General features: G+C 50.2%; 1 long non-coding RNA gene across 1 annotated transcript in view; it reads left to right on the forward strand.

Annotated features, from left to right (window-relative positions):
• The window catches only part of LOC105074791 (uncharacterized), a 407,847-nt gene that overhangs the window by 270,232 nt on the left and 115,010 nt on the right, over window positions 1–22,605 (forward strand). The gene's annotated exons all lie outside the window — the stretch shown is intronic.

Consider the following 22,605-nt stretch of genomic DNA (forward strand, 5'->3'; position numbering starts at 1 on the left):
CAGTGCACCTTCTACTCCTCATCCACCAGCACTTTTTTTCCCACTCAACGTTTCTACTTCTTTAAACAGTGGGCTGTGAAGGAGACCCCGGAGGGGCCACTGGTGCCTGGGGTCTATGGCCCTGACCTCGCTGGACTTGCCATGGGGGCTGGAAGTGAGTGTTTCCTGCCCACACTCTGAGCTGTCAGTCCCTCTGACACTCTCCTTCTAGAATCACTGGGTGTCCTGGAAGTTACAGCTGGAAGTTTGAAGAGCCGTGAGCCCCCTGGTTTCTTTAGGAGGTTACTACTGCAGACCCTCCTCGCCCTCGTAAACACACTACCTCAGGCAGCTACAGACGGAGTGCAGCCTGGAAAGGCAGCCCCCCCCCCCCAGGTGGCCCCGCTTTCTTACAAGTGGACAGCTTGTACTCGGGAGGTACCATCACGACCAGGAGAGGTGGGGAATTCATGGTGCAAAAACTGCTAATGAGAGGAGAAGCCCTTTGGCTTTATACAGGGAGAGACGAAGGAGTAAGATACCTCAGGAAGGAAATGACCTCTTCCAGATACACACGTAGAAGGCCGATGCCGTCCTGCCTGACCTGGCAATATGCGTGGCTCTCAAGAAATTAGAAAACGAAAACCTTACTCTGCTCAAGATAGATGGCTTTAGCATTCAACTGATCAGCCTCTACTAAGCTCTGTGTGTGAAATCGTGGCATTTTATTGCCGACTTTAAGCCACAGGTCACAGATGGTGTCTCAGCGCTCAGGGAGAGCCAGGCATGTGGACTGGCTGGTGCCCATTTTTCAGGTGAGAAAAGCCAGACAGTTAGGACTCTGGATTTGCCAGCCTAAGAAGCCCTTTCCTTTTTCATGAGCCAAGTTCTCTCTTCAAAAGGCAACGCCTGGTGCAAGGCCTAAGGCTGGCGGGAGTAAGTGGCCGGCAGTGCGGAAGGAGGACGCCTCGGCCGCAGGCAGGCTGTCTGCGCTCTGTAGACATGCGGTGCAGTGGGGCGAGCAAGGCTGACCGTGGGGAAAACAGATGGAGGCGTCTTGGTGGCGACATTTGAGTTCAGATATGAAGGAAGGACTTTCATAATAATTGGAAGACTGAGGGCTTGTATCCTCCTCCCTTCAGTCATACATCAAAACCTAATCCCCTAAATGATAGTATTTGGAGATGAGACCTTTGGGAGGCCATTAGGTCATGAGGGCAGAGCCCTCGTGAACAGGATTAGTGCCTTTGTAAAGGAGACCCTAGAGAGCTCCCTCGCCCTTTCCAGAATGTCTTCAGGTTGAAGGGGGTGGGGGAGGTGCACGATCCCCTTTGGCTGGAACACTGCCCTGACTCAGTCTTCATGGCGATGTCAGCAGAGGACTTCACTCTTCTTTATGCTGAGGTAGAAAAGTTGAGGGTAATGGTTACAAAACTTGCACCTGGGAGCGTGGGGCTTTGAAACCACATTTACTCTGATCCTTGACAAAACTCTGCCTGACTGTGGAGAGGGAGAAGGGTCAGGGCAAGCTCTTGGACTCGGTTGCAGTGAGCACTGATCTTTTTTCTCGTGCTTTGAAATGTGCCACTGGCCTGGTTTGCTTAAGCAAGAAGGCAGAGGCACCCTGTGTGGTATGAGAGCAAATTGTTGGATTTGAATCCCTTTTGGTCCGCCTTAGTAATGTCCTTACATAACACGCTGTGAACTGATTTTGTTCATTCTCAAGCATTTCACTGAGCTCTGAGCCTGTCCTGGGCATGGTGCTAGGTGCTGGGGAGACACAGGTGAACAGATCACACAGCCTGGTCCCTGCTATCAAGGGCTTTATATCACAGCTGGAGACAGACAGCAAGACAGTAAGAACCACAGCAGAGTGACCCCAGACAGCAGCTCTGATGGGGATACTGGGGTGAGAGAACCGGCGAGGTAACCCGAGATCTGAAGGCTGAGAAGGTCCCAGCTCTGAATCCAGAGGTGGGCAGAGGATTCAGAAGGTGGAGGAAACAGCCAGCGTAAAGACCCTCCAGTGAAAAAGAGCTTGGTCTGCTTCAGAAACAGGCAGAGAGGTTTGTGGGGCTAGATTTGCAGTGAGAGCCACCACTCTGACCACCAGAAATTCCAGCTAATCACCCTGGGGACAAGACTTCTGGAACAATGATGACTTCAGCATGGAAAAGAAAGCAGATCTGAGTATGTCTGGAGAGGCTCTTGAACCTCCAGCCTGACAGATTCTCAAGAGACACGCCATTGTCTCCACGTGTGTCCGTTTCTTCCTTGGACTTTCCAGTGCTGGAGAGGAAGACATTTTCCTCTTCCCTTCTGGGTTCTTGTGGCTGGTCCAAGAATAAAGTTGACAGGAGACACATTAACAAGAGAAAATCAAACGAAAGTTTAGTAACACGTATCCGTGGGAGAGACCCAGGAAACTGAGGAACTCACCAAAATCGCCGGAACCCTCACTTTAAATACCATCTTCAGCTAAAGACAAAAGAGGATTTTGGAGGTAGTGGTAGGGGAGGAAGGCAAAGCACATGGAGATGGAGAAGCAAACGTCTGGTAAAGAAATGTTTGCTGGGCCCCGCAGAGACAGTAGGGCACAGAGTGGACTCTGCTCTCGGGCCCTGCCAAATTCCCCCCGTGCGCCCTGGCCCAGGTTCTCTGCGGATGTCTCTGGTGATAGCTCTATTCTGGGAACAGGCCCTTGAGTTAATTTTTTAAAATCAGTTAGGGGGAAGGTCAAAGTTTCTTCCTAAGTCTTTTGGGCCTTGATTGTTTTCAGCTTAAAATAAGCCAAAGACACAATTTGGGGTGGCGGGTTTTGCTCCCCTGCACAAACCCACTTGGAGCATTTCCACAAGCAGGAGCGGTGGGCCCCCAGGGACTTCCTGTTCCTGCGCTCCCTTAAGCCAAAACCCTGCTTTCCCCCCTGCACCTTGTGCTTGGAGGCTCTGCCTCTGTCCCGGCCTGTGAGAGGCCCCCGCCCCGTGCCTGTGGTGTGGCTTCATCCCCTGCTTTGCTCTCTGCTTGGTCCTGCTCTGCCTTTACCCGCTCAGGGCTCGGAACCCGTGTTGGCCGCAGGAGACCCCCTGTGTTGTGCCTACTCACATCTTCCCCCAGCGGTGCAGCCCTGGCCAGTCTTGCTTCGCTCCCCTGACTGCCCTGGAATGGATTCTTCTCCCACCTTGTGTCTCAGAGTTTGTCTGGAGCCTGGCCTCTCTGTCCTGCTGGATGCATTTGAAGCAGGTGTGGGAGCCCTTGCTCTGAGCTTGCCTGGAGCCATGCAAGCCCTGGGGATTCATGGAAAATTAAGCCCCCATTCCTGCCTCTGGGAACTGATGGCCTCCTGGCTGAGGGGCTGGAAGGGGCCAGCATTTCCTGGACGAGGAGGCAGCCCAGTGGCCCGACGAGACCAGGCTAGGGTTTATGATCCACAAGACTTGAGCTCCAATACTGTTACCCAAAGGCAGGATCTGTGGCGTCTCCGTGAGTTCCTCCATCTCTGGAAACATGGCTGCCTGTCTGGACATGGCACCTGGATGCCTGGCAGCCAGCTCAGCTTGGGGTCCCACTCCCAGGCCTCCTTCTCCGGGGTGGGATCCTCAGTGTTCTCCACACCCAGTGGCAGCATTCATGCCTCTCACCCCCTTGTGTCTCAGATGATTGCAGATGGAGAGTGCATCTCCTTGGCTTCAGCTCTCCTAGTAGCCTGGTGCTGGAGGAGACTGTAAGCTTGGACATTTAATGTGGATTCAAAGCCAGGCTTCACAACCCACTGGTTATGTGATCTCAGACAAGCGGCTCAGTCTTGCTGGGCCCCCATCTCCTCACATATAAAATGCAGATAATGGCTCCCTCAAGGAGGAACAGCCCAGCATCTCCAGACATCAGTTTCTCCTGTCCGTCCTCCCTCCCTCCCTCTCTCCCTCTCGCCCTCCATCACTTCCACCCTCCTGAATGAATTCAGGACAAGATCACTTGAGGACATATATCCTTGGTCTCCCCGTGAGAGCCCCCTTCCCCCCACCCCTTCATGTAATTGTCAGCAACAAAGTCGGAAAGTGAGGCCGTCTGCGCGGCTCTCGGCACCGCAACATCTGCACCAGACAAAACTCGAAGAGCCCTCAATCCCCAGTCATGAATGCACTATAAAAACAATGTGGCAGAAATGAAAATTGTTCCATCATAATATTTCACAGTTCTTTTTGACAAAAGCCAAGCCGCCCTCATGAATACACATTTCCCAGCATCTTATGCATTATGCATCAGCCTATGGCGGGGGACCTGGGAATTGCCAGTCCCTAGTAAAGAGCTTTTGAAAGTGCTTATTTTGTAAACAAATGGAGCCCAGGCCCAGCACTTGGGCTCTTTAGGTAATTTAAGATGGACTCTGGCTGCCCGAGTGGGTACCAGCTCTTCTCAGGGCTGTAAATGTCAGGTGCCTCCAACGTTCACTGGATGAGGGGGGCGTGCTGGAGTGTTGGCGGTCGGTATCCTGAGCTTCAGTTTCAGAGTATCCAAGATGGCCTTTCAGAGGGGCAGGGACAACTCCTGCCGGAGCCAGAGCCAAATGTGGCTAGAATGCCAAATGAACTTGCCAAGGTTGGCTGGGCGGTCGGCAAATTAGTCAGGACTTTTGATTCCCAAGAGCCACAATGGGATCGAGCCTGTACTGGGGGATGCTAACGGGTGAGAGGGCGAGGAGGTCTAGGCACACAGAGGCTGGCCTGTCTCGGGGGGCTTGCAGGAGGCATCTCTGTTTGTCCCAAGCAGGCAGATTGGAAGGACATGGTAAGCATGCGTTATTGTCAGTGGGAGATCCCTTGAAGGTTATTAACTAACCCCTGCGTTTCAAGGAAGGGGAGACTGAGGTCAGGCTTTTGAAGTGACATGTTCAAGGTTACACTGGTTAGTGAGCAGCAGGTTCAGGACGGCTGGAAGCCGGTTGTCTTTTCCAGGCACCTCCCACTGCCTCAATCATGAATTGGCAGCAACTGAAAGGACCAGGGGCAAAATGCTTACTGATTGCTGTGATTTTAAGCAAAGGGCAGCCTGGGATCCTTACGACAGCCCTGGAAAAGAACGTAATTCAGGGCTGTTTTGTGTCATTCGCAGTCTGTCCTCTATGGTAGCCTTATTTGAAATGATGACCAATATATGATAGATATCTATTCACGTACATTATACCTGTTGCAGTAACAGGGTGGTGACTGATTCATTGCTCCGTGTATTTAGTTCATAACATATTCCTTTCCCATTAGGGTGTATTGCAGATGGCTTTGAAGGGAGGTACAGGAGATCTGAATTCCAGTGTTGGTATGCCCTGTTCTTCCCTTCTGTGGACATCAAATTCTTAGATGAGGGGCTCAGGAGGACTGGTCTCTGGGTTGCATCCCAGCTGAAATCCCCCACCTGCTCGTGTGTGAGAATAGGCACCGTGCAGCGGCTGCAATGAAGTCAGGGAGGAGCGGGACCCACCTCATGCTGCGTAAAGGCATCTGCAGTCTCAGGCTCCCCAGTGAGGGTGGGAGGAGGCGAAATGGACCCCAGCTGGGGGAAGTCGAGGGACAGTCCTTGTCACTGCACCTGCTGTGCTAGTTGTTGGACCCGCTTGCTGACAGGTGCAATTTGACTAATGAGAGCAGGGACAGCTGAAGGCTGATTAAGACGATGAGGCAGCGGTGCCCTCAGACACCTCGAACAATCGACTCAGAAGACGGCTGCTTCGCCACCCTCTGCTGACCTGACGGGGGCGGGGCAGGCCGAGGGGGAGGTGGCTGGAAGGGGGGAGGGGATCATCCAGTCGCCGCTAACACTGACGGCCCACCGTGATGGTCTCAGCCTAGAGTAAGGGGTGCTCCAGCTGCTGGGCTCTTGTTTGCTTGTTTCGCTGTTTTTTGTTAGAATGCTCCCCGTCCCTGGAGTTTCTGATTCAGTCGGGGCGTGTGTGTACGTGGTGGGGAAAGTGTTGCATTTAAAAATTCTCAGGTGATGATGCTGGACCAGGAGCCACACTTTGAGAGTCACGATATAGAAAAAAGAATTTCTACAGATCTTCCATTTACATTTCTATTCACCCTCAGACTACTCAAAAATACTCCCAAATCTTTGTAAAAATAAATAGTTTCAACTTCTACAACCAGCACAGCAGTAAGTAGGCAGTGTCCCTGAGTAACATAAATAGTTACTTATTTGGTTTCAAACCAAGAAATAATTTCCCCTGAATTGTGAAAGGAAGACATTTAATTTTGAAGCCTTAGAAATTCAGAAAAGTATAAAGATGGGAAGAAAATTAAATGGAAATGCTTCACAGAGAGAGCAACTGTACACATGCTACCATCCCTTAATTTTTGGCCAGTGAATATATGAATACGTGCATGGAGGTTCTTCTACTGATACAGTTTTCCTAAATTGGGATCCTTGGGATGCTAAACAATGTTACGATAAAGTAACAAAAACAATAAAACCAGGAGCAACAACAACAGCAAAGCAGTTATGTTTTAGAGGCTGATCTGAGGTCAAAGTCTTTGGAAAATGCCATGGTGACCAAAATTAAAAAGTTGAACAGTTCTCACCCAGAGGAGTTCACCTCTCACAGGTGCTCGGTGAAGGCCTTTGGGGTGGGAGTATCTCCCGTGGAGGCTTCCTTCTGGAACCGATCCTCTTCTGCCAGCTTCCCCCAGCCCTGCCCCACACTCTGTAAGGGACGGAGATTCTTACCTGTCTTACCTTCTTGCCTGGAGAGGTGAAAGAAATTCGCCCTGAGGATAAAATATGGAATTTAAAACTCGTATCATACCATTCTCTATCATTGGCCATCTTGGGTTTTCCAAACGGAGCAGCCTTATTTTGTTGAAAATTCAATAAATTCAATAAATAAGAAAAAAAAATGGTCATTTTAACCATCTCACCACTCTCTAGCCAATCAAGGGCCAGGCTTCAAATTCAAAGCCCATACTTTCCATGGCTGGGACCTGAGCTTGCTTCCTTTTCTTAAAAGGATGCTGTTTCCATCACGAGGGTCCCACCCTCATGACCTTATGTAAGCCCAATTACCTCCCAAAGGCCCCCCACTTAAAAATACCATCACACTGGGGGTTAGGGCTTCAACACATGATTCTGGAAGGACACAAACGTTCAGCTCCTAACAGCAGCTTTCCTTCTTGGCAAGCCAACTGACCTCTCCGACACTCTTCACATTTCTACAAGAGGGACAGTGATGCTCCCACGGTCTACAGAACAATCTCTCTTCCATGGAGTCGTAAGCGTGGCCCATGACTCCCCTGTTGCTGCCTCCCTCCCTGCTCTAGGACATGCCGTTTCCTTGGTCTGGGTCGCCTGTCCGCCACCCACTCCCCACCCAGCCATCTACTTTCTACTGGCCCTTCAAGACTCAGCGCTGTTTCCTTCTGGTAACCTACCTGCACCAAAGCTCTTACTATGCTTCATTGATCCACGTCTCCGTCTCTTCCACTGGGCTGCCAGTTGCTCTGTGAGGACGGAGACCCTATGTCCCATCTCAATTTTATTCTTCAGTGCCTAGCAGTCTGCCTGGCACACCATTGGTGCCCAATAAGTGTTTGGATCAATGATCATGATGATGTACACATCCCAGAAGGAAAGAGATATAGTGGAAATATCACTGTAACCGCTGATGAAAAAGACAGAAACACACCAGCAGAGAATATAAGGGAGCAATCAAAACAACCATAGGATTGCCCCTGAATGTTTAAATGAAAATACACACACACACACACACACACACACACGGTTGATCCCACCGGGGAAACTGTGTCTGATAGAAGCAAACTCTCTCCCTACAAATCATGAGGCTAAGAGTGAGCTCCAGCAGTTAATGATCACCTTAATTAACCCACAAAACTTTATGCACGGCCAGCATGCAGCCAACCTTTTGATCCCAGACAGAAATCTATTAAAGCTGTTTGAGGAAATGAAAAGACACAATCCGATGAATGTTTTTTACCTTGGTGGATAGAAAAGTTGGCAGGTTCAATGACTCTAAGCATGATCTATTTGCCAATTGCAATATTACATTAAATTGGGGAACCCATTCCCTTAAATGCAAGCTGAGTGAGTACCCTGAATCATGGCTTAAAATGACATGTGTCCAGGGCCTGTCGAGTCTGGAAAGGATGGAATTAACATTCCTGCTTTAGGAATGTGGAAGAAGTCCACATTCTCTCCAAAGGGGTACTTTCTAAGCTTGTTTTGAGTCAGGGACTAGTTTGAGAATCTGGTGAGAATTATAGAATAGTGCACGTGGTGCTTGCACAGAGCACGTTGTGTTTCTCAGGGAGTTTGCGGAATTCTTAAATGTCCATCTGTGGATTCCAGTCATGAATTCCTGCTCATAGGAGACTCTCTGATCTAGCACACGGGTTCCAACTGCAAATGGGAGGGGTCGCGTCATCGGATTCGTCTCCGAACCTCTGCATCGGGCCCACTTGCCCCAGGTGGTGTGACAGTGGGTCACTGCAGCCTTTCAAGAAGGCAGAACAGAAGTGGGGCTAAGACAGGGGTGTTTTGAAAACACTCCTGTGGTTCTCTTGCCCTTCTGGAGTCCTCATCCCATGCACAAGCAGGAGGCAGTAGGTCAAGAGGAGAGAGAGAGCAATGGGTTATGGACCCAATGCTAGAGATATATCTACTGTAGTGTTGCACGATCCACTGTTGGTTGAATCCATGGGTGTGGGACCACAGGTGCGGAGGGCTGCCATCAAAGTTATATGCAGATTTTCGACTCTGCAGAGGGTTGGCACCCCTAACCCACATATTCAAGGGTCAGCTGTATATCTAATATAGAGATACATCTGATCAAGCTAGACCTGGGTTCAAATCCCAGCTTCTTTCCTTACTAGCTTTAGGACCTTGCTCAAGGAGCATTTCCTCTCTCAACTTCTATTCTTCATCAGTAATTGGTTGTTGAAAAGACTGAACTCTGAAGGGCATGGAGTTTATGATGCAACCTGAATTCCCTTTCCTATCTAAAGGAAACAGAAAGGTACCAACTAGGAGTTTCATTACAAGGTCTTCTCAAGAAGGAAACCGCAGACACTGGCTGCGCTGTGCTGCATTTTATGTCTGGTCCAGAGTGCAGCAGATGATGGGAGTTCTCCATGTTGCTCCTAAGGGCCTTTGGTGTTGGGAAAGTGCTGCGTTTCTCGAAGTCTCCTGCAAGGGGCTAGATTCCTTATAGCCGCCTCAAGGAGGTTCTTCACAGCGAAGGTCATGAGTCAGTTATAGTCGGGAGCATTTCACCATATGGTGACTTTCCGTGGTCTGGCTTCCAGGGGCACTCTGAGTCATCCAAAAAGTGCACAGATGTGGGAGATGCTGTGAAATGCCAATTCTTTGACTGGAGTGGAAGGGCGATCTACTTAGGCAGGTGCTACAGGGCTCCGAGGTCTGGCGTGATGGGGGTACCCTACTTTTGCATAGGTCTGGCGGTGAGTCTCCATTTCTGAGTGTCTACCATGAGAATAATTCTTTTCTCAAGAGCAGTTGACGAGTCATTAAATAAGCCATGCAAAGTGCCTACCCACTGGGTGTTAGGTGTTGAAGGAGTGTTCATTATCTTGGTGTCAGTGGGAGTGGGAGTGGTGGTGGGCCACCAGTAGCGGCCAAGCAAGACTCAGGGTTCGGCTGGGCGAACCAAGCTCACAGACACTGTGAAGTCTCAAGACCTACAATAGGGGGACAGAGCCAAGGGGGAGGAGCATGCTGAATGTGGGAACAAACAGGAAATGGATTGGAGTTGGAGTGAAGCAGAAAATCTAGGCGGGTTCTCAACGTTAGACTCCCCAGCCCTGCTCAGCTGCGAAAGACGGTGCCTCCCACTTACGGTGACACGTTCACCCCAGTTTATCCCGGACATTCCCGGACAGAGAGGAAGCCCATTGGGCCTGGAAACACCTCAGTTCCTGGAAAACTAGGATGATTGGGCACTGTCCTCCCACCTGCATTCTGCAGCCCATGAAGACCAGGCTGGGTGTGGGGTGTTCTTACTACCCCTCGCTGGGCACCCATGACATCAGCCTTTCCTCGCGGCCACCACAATCTCTGGGGGTGTCCAAAAGGGCATCAGCCTAAGACTGGGGTTCCTGCTTGAGAATGTAGGGGGCGTCGTCTGGTTCACTGTATCAACAGCATGTAGCAAAGTGCTGGGCCACAGTGAGATGCTCAGTAGTGTGGTTTGGATGGGTGAATGGAGATCTTGCCCAGAGTTTCACTTTGGTTGGGGACCTGAGGTACTGCTTAAATTGAACTAGTTCTACCTTCACAAAATCAAGTCACACTGCCCAGGTCCTGCTCCACTCCTCATGCTGATCTTTGCTGCTTCCTTGGAACTTTTTCAAGATGCTCAGTTTGCCGTGTCGGTGCCTGGCACACAACATTAGAAGATGCCTCTTCCCCTTTAAGTAATGAGACATTTCCTCTTTCTCTTGCAAGTTCAGCAAACCTTGAGCCAGAGCCCGTTTCAAGTTGGGAGAGGAACAGCGGTCAACGGACCAACATCACGTTTTCCATATTTTCTAGGGTTGTCCTGTGCATCTTTATCATTTGAGACTTTCCAGTACGTAGGCACCCACCTTTCTCTTTCACCCTATTTCTCATACTTGCAAAGGGCACCTTCTTTCTTTCTGGAGCCATAGCAGCAAACCATGATTCAGTCAGTCTTTGGAATCCAGGGTCCCTGCAGGTCCATTTAGTTTCCTAACTTTGGGGAGAGAACTAGGTGACACCTCCTTTGCTTCTATCTCCCGCTTTTAGAGAGGCCTCTTAACACTGATGGTTCCTCCATTGAGATACTGACCCTCAAGTTGAAAGTTGCAGGAAGAAGAGGAAGTAAGGTGGTAGGGTTGCTGTCGCTGCAGCCACGGATGACAGGCAGATGTGTCTTCCATCGAGACGCACAGAGGCTGTCACCATGGTGTCAAGAGATGGGTCTTGACTCAGACACACCTGAGTTTAGCGGGCAGTCACACAGTTGATTGCATCTGTGATTTTATTAGTGTTGCTCTATTTTTGTCACCATTGTCATCATCGGCACAGCGGGCACAACTCAGAGGGCATCTGTTGCCAGTTTAGCCGAGGTAACTCTTCACAGAACAATGGAGAACATTTTGTGTTCTTGCCCTCCACCCATCAAGGCCACTTGGGTCTTCCAGTCATCGTGATGACTCCAAGGGCTCTCCGTACATTCCGGATGCTCTGTTGATGGGTGCAGTCCCCAGCTGAAAACTCCCTGGGGTGACTTACTGAGGAGAGTTCATGGGAGGTAGAGGCACGATAGAAACCTGAGAATCCTGTGCTGTGGGAACCCTGAGCCAGTTAAGAAGTGATCTTGCTCATCCTCTTCCACGTAAAAATACACTTGCACGGATGTTTGGAGCAACCTCACAGCTCATTGGTTCGTGTCTAAGCTCTTAAGGACTCAATCTGTGGTACTCACTCTCCCCTGGGGCCAAACTCACATTTCCCTTTCTGTAAACCTCCTGCACAGGCTCAAAATATTCTTCTCTACCTGGAACAATCTCTCTGCCCTTCCAAATTCAACTCCTTGTTCAAGGGTTAGCCCGGAAGCCCTCCCTCCGGGATCCTTCTACTGTATCCACTGTGCGCCCATCAGGGACTGTCCTTTTCTGTGCACGCGTCGTCTCTGTCCAGACTGGAAGACGCTGGAGGACAGAGACCGTGTTACCGTGTCTGGCTGCTCTTCAGCACCAAGACTAGAGTGATGTTTGCTTCTGACCTTTGAGGCTCTTCTGCTGCTTTGCTGGCCGGGAAGTCCCACTCCCTGGTGTGGGTGGGGTCTTGCCTCTCTGCCTCCTTTTGTTGAAATTTCCAGCACATACGAGGTCCTGAGAAAAGGTGCTTGTTTTAACATAGCTGCTGGGCAGAGGTCGCTGCTTTAGACAAGGTTTCTTTTCTTCCTTTTTAAATGAACTTAATCATTTTTCATATCTTTCCCAGAGCCGAATACGTTAAGTGGCCCTGACTTGGTTGAAAGGTTTCTCTCAAGGGCTTTGGAGGGGTTAGAGGAAGTTCTTTTACAGCCTCTTAGCATGACTGGCTGCCTTTCCTTTCTTTGGGTTATCAGAGAGGGCGATTTAACCCTAATTAGCGGAGGAGGAGCCCTGAGCCTGGCAGTGTCTGTTTGCTGGGGGCTGGGGGGGCTGGACTCTTTAGAGAAGGGAGGCTGGTATTTTCAATGATTTCAGCCTGTGTCTGAACACGGCGGCTGATATAGGCATGACAAGGCAGCTTTGAGGGAGCACAGCAGATCCCAGAAAGAGGGAGAAAGCATGAGGGGCAGGAAAGAGAGCAGTTCTCATCGTAAGAGTCGACTCTGGTGGTGGAGACCATCTCCAGCAGTGATGGAGTCAGGGTTCAGGCTACGGTGCAAATTAAGTCAGTGACTATATATATATTTATTGCACAAAGATCATAGAAAGAGAACAAAAGTGGGACAGATTAAGCAGCAGTTAATGAGAATGGAAAATAGTACAAAATAAAGTTGTTTTTTTATGTGGTGTTCAAATTCCTGTCTCATTACCTTCTGGGGACAGGACTTGTGTCATGCATGGGGAGGGTCGTGTGGAAAGAAGGTGCATTTCAGATGGTCTCCACTGGGTCCTATGGATTCCCTTTGCCTGATATGCGTTCCTTGTGGTTTCTGCTCTGTCTTGTAGTTTAATCTCTCCCCAAAGAACGAGGAATAAGAGGGGATGTAGTTTTTACTTTTTTCTTTCTCCCTATGACACTTGATAAAGCACCGGCCACGGGGTACTGTTTAGAACTTCAGAGGAGGCAGCATCCATCAGAGACACCCCCCCCCCGCCCCCGCTTCGTGTTGGAATTGATTGATCAAGTGGCTGAGGATGGCTCAGATTTGCCTGGAGCTGGGCAACTGGTAAATCCTTTCGACCGTGATCTGCAGATTCCAAATCAAGCAGCAGACCTCTGGTGTCCCATCTTCGATCTCAGACAGCGATGCCATGCCATTGAGAGACCTCACAGAAGTAAGCAGAGGGAGAATTTGTCCAAATAGCACAGGTGACTGTGGCCTCAAGGTTTCCCAGTCGCATCCCTGGTTCAGGTCCACATCTTTCCCCAAACACACCATTAAAACATTCTGCTCAGCAGCTGCTCTGTGCTCCAGAAAGACAATAAATAGCAGCACTATTTTTATAGGATCATTGGGCTTCATTAAGTAAAGAGCAGCTTCTCTTTAACATGGTTTTGAGGATTTGCTGTCTAAACAGCGGGCTGGGGTGTCGACATCCTGGCAGAAGTTTCTCAAGTGCTTATTAATAGGCTCGGCTGCTTCTGCTGCTGCCACTCCCTCCCTGGGCATTCTTCAGCCAGTCGCTGCAGCCGCTCTCGGCCTCGCTTTCTCATCTGTATGCACAATGGGAATTTAAAAAAAAAACAACAACAACACTAAACTGTTTCTCCGTTTATTACGAGGATGAGATGCAGTGAGTCAGCTCTGCAGCCACTGCAGAGTGCACTCGGGTTCTTCCATCCGTCCAGTCACTGCGAAATGCTGCTGCCGGCGGGTGCTCGGGATGGCTGCTGTCACTGCACGCAGTGTCTTGGTTTCTCTACCTTGTTAGATCTAACGAGAGGCTCAGTAATTCAAAGACAGTCAGGCCGAGGTTAAAGCTCTTTGGCTCTCTTTCACCCACAGGCCATCATGCGTGTCCAGCTCTCGCCCAGAATTAGTAAGCAGGTAGACTTACCTTTGCGTGGAGAGGACGAGGAGGGCCTTGGTCAGAGGACAACTCTTATAATCAGATAGATTTATCCAGATTCCAGATGGGCTGCTGACTGGCTGCATTTAGACAAGTGACTGATTTGCTCAAAGCCTCATTTCCACCATTTGTAAGGAGGAACAGCAAAACCCATCTTAGAAGACTCTTGTGGGACCAGATAAAACAATGCCTAGCTTATGCTTTGCAGCAATCGGCATGTTGTGGGTGCACGTACGATGGGAGGTCCCCCCGTGGAAAGAGATGCTGTTGAGGTAGTGGTCTTATGTCGCCAACCTGTCTCGTAGTTCTTTCCTTCTCCACCAGGCTCTCCCCACCTGTGCTCCCACCTCCCCAAGACTGCCTTCTCCTGTGTCTGTCATTGAAACTCTCAGGAGGGGTGTGGGTGAGTCCCTGCCCTGGTCCTGCTTTGTGGGTTGGACTCCTTTTCCAGGAGTGGGAGGTCTGGCATGTGTCTTGGCTTTGTGGGATCAAAGACTTTGCTTTCGTGAGAGGAGAATTAAACTCCTGGGATCCTTAAACATTTTTATTGCACTGTATAGAAAAGTACATATATTGTCAGGCTATAACCCATCATGGTTTTGCAAAATTAACAAATTAGCACCCAGGTTAACAAACAGATCACTGGCAGCTCCCTAGAAGCCCCTTTCTCATTGTCCCTTTTAGTCACTGACCATCTTGCTGCCCTGCCCAGGGTGACCTCTGTAGGCTGCTTGCATACTTTATACACACATGTACTCTTCTTCTGGCTTTTTTCACTTGACCTAACATTTGTGAGAACCATCAGTGTTGTGCGTAGTTGTAGATTGCTTGTTGCCCTTGCTGTAACATTCTATTGGCTGAATATACCGCAAGTCGCCTGTCCATCCCTTGTGGGTGGGCATTTGCGTTACTTCATTTACAATCCAGTGGCATCAACTTTTTGCAATGGTCACAGTGCCTTTGCTGTAAACACCACCTGCTTCACCTGCCCAGAAGCTCAGGGCAGCCTGAGCAGGACTTCAGAGCAATTATAGAAGTGAGTCTTTTCATATAAACTTTAATTTAGGACCTCAAGTCCCTCCAGTGACAACCCTGTAAGGTCAGTCAGAGTTTTCCAATTGTCCACATGATCAAACTGTGGCTGAAAAAGTTTAGACGTTTGCCTGAGGCGGCAGGTCTAACAAATGCCACAACCTAGATTTTAATTCCAGTTTTTAGCTTTTCTAAAGATTCTACTCCTTTTACAAAGCATACCACCTCTTGGCCAGATTTGATGAAAAGCTCACATTAACTGTGGGTTAGGGGAAAATAGTTTTGTTCCAAAGTGTCTACAGGAAGCTTGGCCAGGTCACTGCTTTCCTGGGCTGGCCATCGTCTTCCTACCTTTGAGAATAAAGTCATAGGATTCATTGCCCAGAGGGAGTAATGGCCAGTGAGTGAGCCTCAAGCCAGACTGACAGTTTGGAATCTTGACTCCTCCACTCATTAGCTGTGTGACCTTGGGCAAGTTACTTGCCCTCTCTGTGCCTCTGTTTACCTAGCCATAAAATTAAGGTCATAAAAGTTGCTACCTCACAAAGCTGCAGTGAAGATTAAATAGAAAAGGAATGTATAGCACTTTGCATCATGCCGGGCACCGAGTTACTATTTTTTGGGCACTTACTGTTGTCATAAAATGCCAGCCCTTTGGCAGCTCTGACATTCTAAAGCCAGGTACTGTCATTTCAGCTAGCACTTTGAATCAAAGATCTTCACCAGCTCCTAAATAAACGTTGCATGGCTGCTACCACCGCTTCTCTTTTTGGAGGTGTCTATTAAAATTATGATTCAATTGTCAGAAACAAAATATTCTTAAGATGTCTTCAACCATACCCTCAAATTATATGACAGTGTCTGGCTTTAATACCCATCTAAATAGTTATAGTGCTGACAGGTTTCGGGAGCGGCGTTTGCTCTTCCATTCCTCTCATTAACTTATGTAGCAACATCATAACTCTCTGGAAGGATTTTTTAAAAAAAAGATGTTGGCATATTCCATCTGAATTCATTTCGGATAGCGTCTGTGTCAGAGCGTTTGCATATGAATGAGATGACTTGACGTCGGATCATTAACATGGGAGCATTGCCGTGACACGTTTTAGAGTTCAGGTTCAAGAGTTTGAGGCAAGCCAGGGAAGAAAGGTCGGAGATTCAGCCCATTTGAGATTTTGCTGGGGCCGCCTGGCATGTCATCTCCATCTCAGTCATGCTGGGGCTGCCGTCCGGAACCGCGGTTCCCCCTCCTGCCTCTAGGACAGCAAGCCCAGCATCCCAGCCATCCTCTCCATAGGCCCGGAGTTCTAGCCCCGTGCACGTGGTTGTTCACTGGTAGTGTCAAGTCTCTGTATGTGCAGCCTGCTCCCTCTGCTCTACAGGGCCCCCTCTCTGCTTGGCAGATCTTAGCAAAGCCATTAAACAGGCAGTGTTTCCCCGAAGCCTTCTCGGTTCCTCCAGGCAAATTCAACCACTTCTTCTCTGGGCCCAGCACCAGATCCTCGTGTCCAGGGCGTCCTGTGTCCCATGTGGCATGTCTCTTTCATGCTGGACTCTGAGGTTTGAGAAGGCGTGGAGAGGGAGCTACCTTCTCCATTCTTCCACCCCCAGGAATCGGTATAGAGCAGTAGGTGCTCAATAAATGCTTACTAAATGGATGGATGTAGAAGACTGGGGTAAGACATGGTGAGGCGTGCTCTGGGTTTCTCTCTCCAGGGGACCTACGGTGTTTAAACTGCCTGGAGGTGTCAGTCACAGGTGGCCAGTAACTCTTCACTGGAAAACGTCAGCTCCAGTTGACAAGTCTTGGGCTCAGAACAGGCCCTGGGCTGACATCTGAATCTTGCAGAGCATGTCCTCACAGCCAGCTGGCTGCACGTGGCCTGTGGGGTGGTTTCATAACGAAACACGCTGACTTGGAGGCCATTGGCCTCAGCGCTGAGTGGTAGCCCTTGATGACGTCTCCTGAATTGGGACCACATGGTTTCAGTAGCTGAGGCCTGGGGAGGACATGGTACCCGGTGAAGCCACACCCGACAGGGGCGGTGATCCACACTGTCTGCTCCCAGGGACGCTATAATGACCTGGGAGTGATCCCACATGTGCATTCATGGCGGGGGCAGAAGGTGGCTAAGGGGACAGACTCTGAGGTCAGAATGTATAGGTCCTGGTCCTGGCTCGACCATCTGTCAGCTGTAGGACCTTGCACAAATTCCTCTGCTGTTCTAGAAGTCAGTTTCCTCATTTGTGAAATGGGCACAGTAAGAGTTGTGTCAAAGTGACCCTGGTATCTGTCATAGAGTCTGTGACGCAGAGAAAACTTGACTCCATGGAGTCAATATAATTTTGCATAATTAAATACATGAAAATTATATACAATTGTAATTCACATAGTATTAATATGAATGATTCACACACAGAATTCCATTTGATTCAGTGAGGTTGTCACCCTTATTCAGAAAATGTGAAAATCCCTGCAGTTTAAAATAGGAATGTAAAGTAAAAGCTCATCAGATCTGATCGTCTGGGCCCAGTGTGATTAAATATCACGGCCAAGGCCACAGAGCTCTTGTCTGTCGTGTCTTGGATACTCAGGGCGGCCCAGCACCCCACCCACCTGGTCTGTGGGGGCGAAGCCCTGCCCCCTTTCTGCCATTCCTAACCTCTTTCTCATTCCTCACCCCACTGCTTCTGGGCTGCCCTTGGTCCCTCAACCTTGAACCTATTTCCAGCCCTTGGGACTTTTTGTCTGAACTATGGCTTCTCCCAGACTGTCTGATGTGTTCTCTCCCCTCTGACCCTTCGTTTTATGCCTCATGCATCTTCCTTAAGGGAACTCTCTCTCCAGCTCCAACCCACAGCCTTTTGGGAAGGCAAAAGCCGTGGGCTCTGAACTGCGACAGGCCTGAATTTGAATTCTGGATCTTCTGTTTCCCGATGTGCCCCCTAGTCATGTGCATAACAGCCAGCATCTCCATCTGCCCAGATGAGAAACCTGTTCACTCTGCAGGGATTCATCAAACACCTACTATGTGCCAGGCCCTCTCATCCCCCTGGGTAGAGAGCTTGAGCAGAAGCAGACAAAAATCTCTGCACTCATGGAGTTTATGTTTTCGCAGTGAAGGACATGGATAATACCCAAGACAGATGAGTGAATTCAGTAGTAGGTAAGAGGTGATAAATATCACAAGGAAAAATAAACCAGCCGAGGAGAGTGATGGTGCCCTCCTCGTAAGATCATCATGAGGCTTCGTGGGGGTGTGGTTACTGCCTGGTTCTGGGCCCGCCCACAGTAAGTGCTCACTAAATGGTGGCCGTGATGATAAAGGGTAGGGGGAAGGGGGAAGCATCTGATGAAGGCTCCCCCGACCTCTTCTGGAACGATGCTGCACGATGCAGAAGGACCCAGCTGGCCTGGGGTGCCGTCTCCTTTCTGTACTTGGACCTGCCCTGCCCCTTTCCAGCTACTCACCACAACATGGAAGGTTTCCGGTTCCTTGTCCTTGCCCTGACCTGATTGTTTATGCTCTCAGTGGACACAGGTCTTTTTTGGCTTCCCAGAATCTGAATACTCATTCTCACGTGGAAGAGTGGGAGGTAGGTGGGTGGCAGGCAGAGCTTTGTTTTCTACTTTGGAAACCCCAGGGAGGCAGGTGGTTCTTTCAACTTGACACTTGGTACCTTGACTATTAGGAAGTTGCCTGAGCAGAGTCACCCAGGGGCTCCCATGCAGGATGTTGAGTCTGGGATGAGTGACAGAGAACAGGGTGACAGTTCAGGAGCCATGACAGTGGTCCTTGGCGTGGGGGTGGCCAGGGTGCCAGCATTCAGTGTCACTGGGTCACTTGTGCTTGTGGGGGACTAGGGACCTTCCCGCTGGCCTCTGAGGCCTGGCTGGGCTTGGTTCTTGGGGACCAGCCAACCTATTCCTGTCTGCTGGCTGGCTGAGCCTTCTCTCCAGCCTTCCCAGTAACTCTGTGGACGGATTCACATCTTCCAGGAAATCCCTTCTTTGTTGATATTACCAAAGTTGATTTCTATCGTATTCAACCAAACACCCTGAGGAGTTGGTGCTCTTGTGCCCCAGTCATGGCTCCCGGCTTTGGCCGCACAGTGGAATCACCTGGGGAGCTTGTCGTGACCCTAGTGCCCAGGCCGCCTCTGAGGGAAGGACCGGGAGGCTGCATTCATTACAGGTTCTCAGGTGATTTTATGGTGTGACCATGTTTGAGAGCAGGTGCTCTGCCTGGCCTGGCACTTTGGCTTCATTGCTAGAACTCTCATTGCCGTCTAGACCAAGCTCAGATGGGCTCCCAGCAAGCCGTCTCTGCCCCTTCCCCTCTCCCTGGGTCGGGCTAAGCCAGTGGTTCTCAATCTTGACTCTACATTGGTACAATCTGGAGAGTTTAAAAATTCCTGCAGCTTGGATCTTACCCTCAGAAATCCTCTTTCCAAGAATCTAGAATGTAGCTTGGGCCTCCTTTCCTGTCTGTCAAGTGCTCCATACACCTCAGATGAAAATATCTATGTTCCGATTCTTAGGTAGATTAACAGCATCTGCTTTTATAGGTGGTGCACGGGAGTGATTGCAGGCAGGCCTCTACGGATTTTGAAAAAGAGGGACGAATAGATTGCTTTTGGAAAAGCAAATTGGCAACTGCTACACAGAATTGATGAAGTTAGCCTCCTAAGAGGACTGGGCACAGCTCTTCCTGTCCAAGTAACTTCCGCTCTTCCTTCCCCAGAAGGGTCGATACTGACACAGACATGTCTGCCTTTCTCCTCACCCTGTTCCCAAGGAGAGAGGGGCTACCCGTCATTGCTGCGAGGGAGGGGGCTCCGTCCACTTTTTGGGGGGCTCTTCCTGTCTCCTGCTTTAGTTCTCCAAGAAACAAACCAACAGTGTCCAGAAAGCCATGATGATTACAGAGTTTGGGAAGACCTCAGCCTCCTTCAAAGCGACCTGGGGGTTATCACCTGTGTGCAGGACGGAGCACGTGGAAGACCAGTGACTTGTGGGTGCCTCATGGGGAGAGGGGCGCCAACAGCAGGATGCGGGTGATTCCGTCAGGAGCAGGGAAAGTGCAGTTCAGTGAGGCAGTTGTGTTAGTTTCCTGTGGTCACTGCAACAAATCACCACGTATTTAATGGCTGAAACAAGGCACCAGGATTCTCTCACCATTCAGGAAGCCAGAGGTCCAGAATCCATTTCACTGGGCCGAAATCAAGGTGTTGGCCAGGCCGTGCTCCCTCTGGAGGCTCTCGCGGAGCCCGACCTTTCCCCGCTTCTACAGCTGTGTTCCTTGCGTTCCTTGGCTCCTGGCCCCTTCTGTACCTTCAAGCCAGCAGTGACATCAGCTTTATCTCCTGGCCCGCCATCAAATCTCCCCTGACTTCCTCTTACAAGGACACTGTGATTGGGCTGACCTTCACCTACTGAGGACCCTCGGCTCGGCCCCTGCTCTGATTTGAGGCTCACAGGGGACGTTCTACCTAATCTGTAGGGTAGAGGGACAGAACAGACTGGTCTTACGGAGAAAAGCATTGGCTTATGGGGCGACAGTACTTCCGGAGGAATATGAACAGACCGGCACTTTGTCTGTCAGCTCCTATGAGCCTAAAAGGTGGGCGTCCGGCCCGGTGAGATGGGCCTCCCCTTCCAGATGCTGGCAGAAACTCCGCACCGAGAACATGAAATGGTACTTGGGTGGATTCACCAAAGAAAGGGCCACCTAGGCTGGCTGGAGGCGCCTTGACCTGACCGCATCTTTTCTTGGAAGTACCATGGGAAGCATCATTTATTTTACTGACCTTTGAAACAGTGATCTGAGCGGGCCGTGCCTTTGCCTGTTTTTATGCAGTTCTCACTCACGGAGGCTGGTGCGCCCGTTCGCCTTCCCAGGTGCAGCCTTGACACGCAGCCTCTCCTTTGGCTCCCTGAGCCCTGGGGGCTGCGGTCTGGGTCTGCTGGGTGTGCCTCATTCGGGATCACGAGCGCAGCCGGCAGCCTGGAGGAGCCGCCTGGCCCCTTGCTCTGTGATGTCGGAGGTCTCTCTCTGGTCAGGACTGATTCTTTGGAGACCACACGGAAGGTCTTAATTTGCTCTCACAGAGGTTCCGACACTTAGCCCGTGGACAGAAGGTGCTTTTAGCCAGACTCAAACCGGTGTTCTTCCTTTCTGATGATGCTCCCTTGAGCAGAGTCCTGAAGGAGTCAGGCCTGGTGCATCGTCTGTGAGTGTTCATTGGACAGGGAAGGTCACCACATTTTACTTTCAGTTTTTCTGTTTCAAATAGAAACTATCTGGGAATCCATTTGTTCTGCCAGCATGAGCTGACATCTCCTTCCTGAGGGTGTCGTGACAGAATCCCTCAGAAATCCCATCAGCCCCAGCTCTTACCTGCAAAGTAATGAGGCCCTTTCCCCAGTGTCAACTGAAGGGGGAAAAAAAAAAGCACAACCTAAAAGCTGAGAGCTACGTTTTATTCGGCAGACATTTCTAAGGACTTCAAGCCCAGGGCACAGCCTCTCAGATCACTCCAAAAAGGCAGGGGAGGCGCCAGAATATATAGGAGTTTTTGCAACAGAGAGCAGGTAGTCAGAACATCAAAAGATTACTATATGTAAAGAAAACCAGACATCTTAAGTAGAAGAATTTAGCACTTTTCTATGTATGGGAAGATACAAAATCTGGGCTCACTCAAGTCATTCCTCTGATGTGCACCTTAGCCATCTAAGGCCAGTATCCTGTGCTCCCATACCACGGGGCACCGCTGGGGGTGGCTGCAGAGGCTGGGGACTTGTCAGTCGGCGGCCTGCTGGTCTCCATCCTGAGTTCCCTCCGGTTCATCCTTAGGGGCGGCGGTAGTGGCTGGTGGCTGCAGCTCCTTTGTTTACTAATATGGCAGGCAATATTTTTTCATTCACACCAGCAAGGGAGTTTTCCAGGCCCTGCACGTGGGACTGTGAATGTCAGAAACCTGGGCTTGGCCAAGTTAAACAGTGATGCCGCGTGCCCCGGCCACTGGGGGCGCAGCAGGTAGTGGGGTACAGGCATCGTAGCGTCCGTGTTTCTGCTGCTGGGATTTCAGGCAGGAAAGCATTTATTTTGCTCTCTGAGGTTCAAAGCATTCCTTCCACCACCGGGGATTGCAGGCCAAAGCTGAGCTCACAGAAAGGACAGTTTTGGTTAGAGAGGCCAGTTACATAGGTTAGGTTGGCTTTTAGACGCATCACAGAACCCAATATGAGGTGGTATTATGGGTTCTAGACTCTCTAACAAGTCAGCGAGGAGCAGTGTATTACCTTCCTCGTTTTCTGGGAAGGAGACAGAGCCTCATGGCGTTTCGGTGCCTCGGCCACGATCGTCCAGCCACTAAGTGGGTTTGCAGGACCTGGAGAGTCCACCTTGCAGTCTCCTCTCTGCTCTGTTCTGCCACCGTGCCACCACTCTGCACGTTATTCAGTCTATCTTACAATTTACACAACAGGCTTTAGAGCAGGATGCAATGTCTCCATCCTGACCAAACCGCGTGGGGGTACACCTGAGAATGCAGGGGCCCATCGTGGGCAGTGACCCTTCCCTCAGCTCCATTGCCTGTGGGGTTTCTGGCTTCTTGGGGAGAAGCAACCAGAAGTTGAGATTAGAGACCCTAACAGGCCCTGCATGGTTGGTTGTGTCTCAAACCTGAGAGTAAGTTGTACAGAGCAGCGGCTCTCAGAGAGGACAGTCCCTGAACCAGTGGCATCTGGGACCTCATTAGAAGTGCAGATTCTCAAGCTTTCCCCAGACCTCCTGAGTCAGAAACTGAGCCTGGG

Source organism: Camelus bactrianus, chromosome 9, assembly GCF_048773025.1.
Source record: "Camelus bactrianus isolate YW-2024 breed Bactrian camel chromosome 9, ASM4877302v1, whole genome shotgun sequence".
NCBI lineage: Eukaryota > Metazoa > Chordata > Mammalia > Artiodactyla > Camelidae > Camelus > Camelus bactrianus.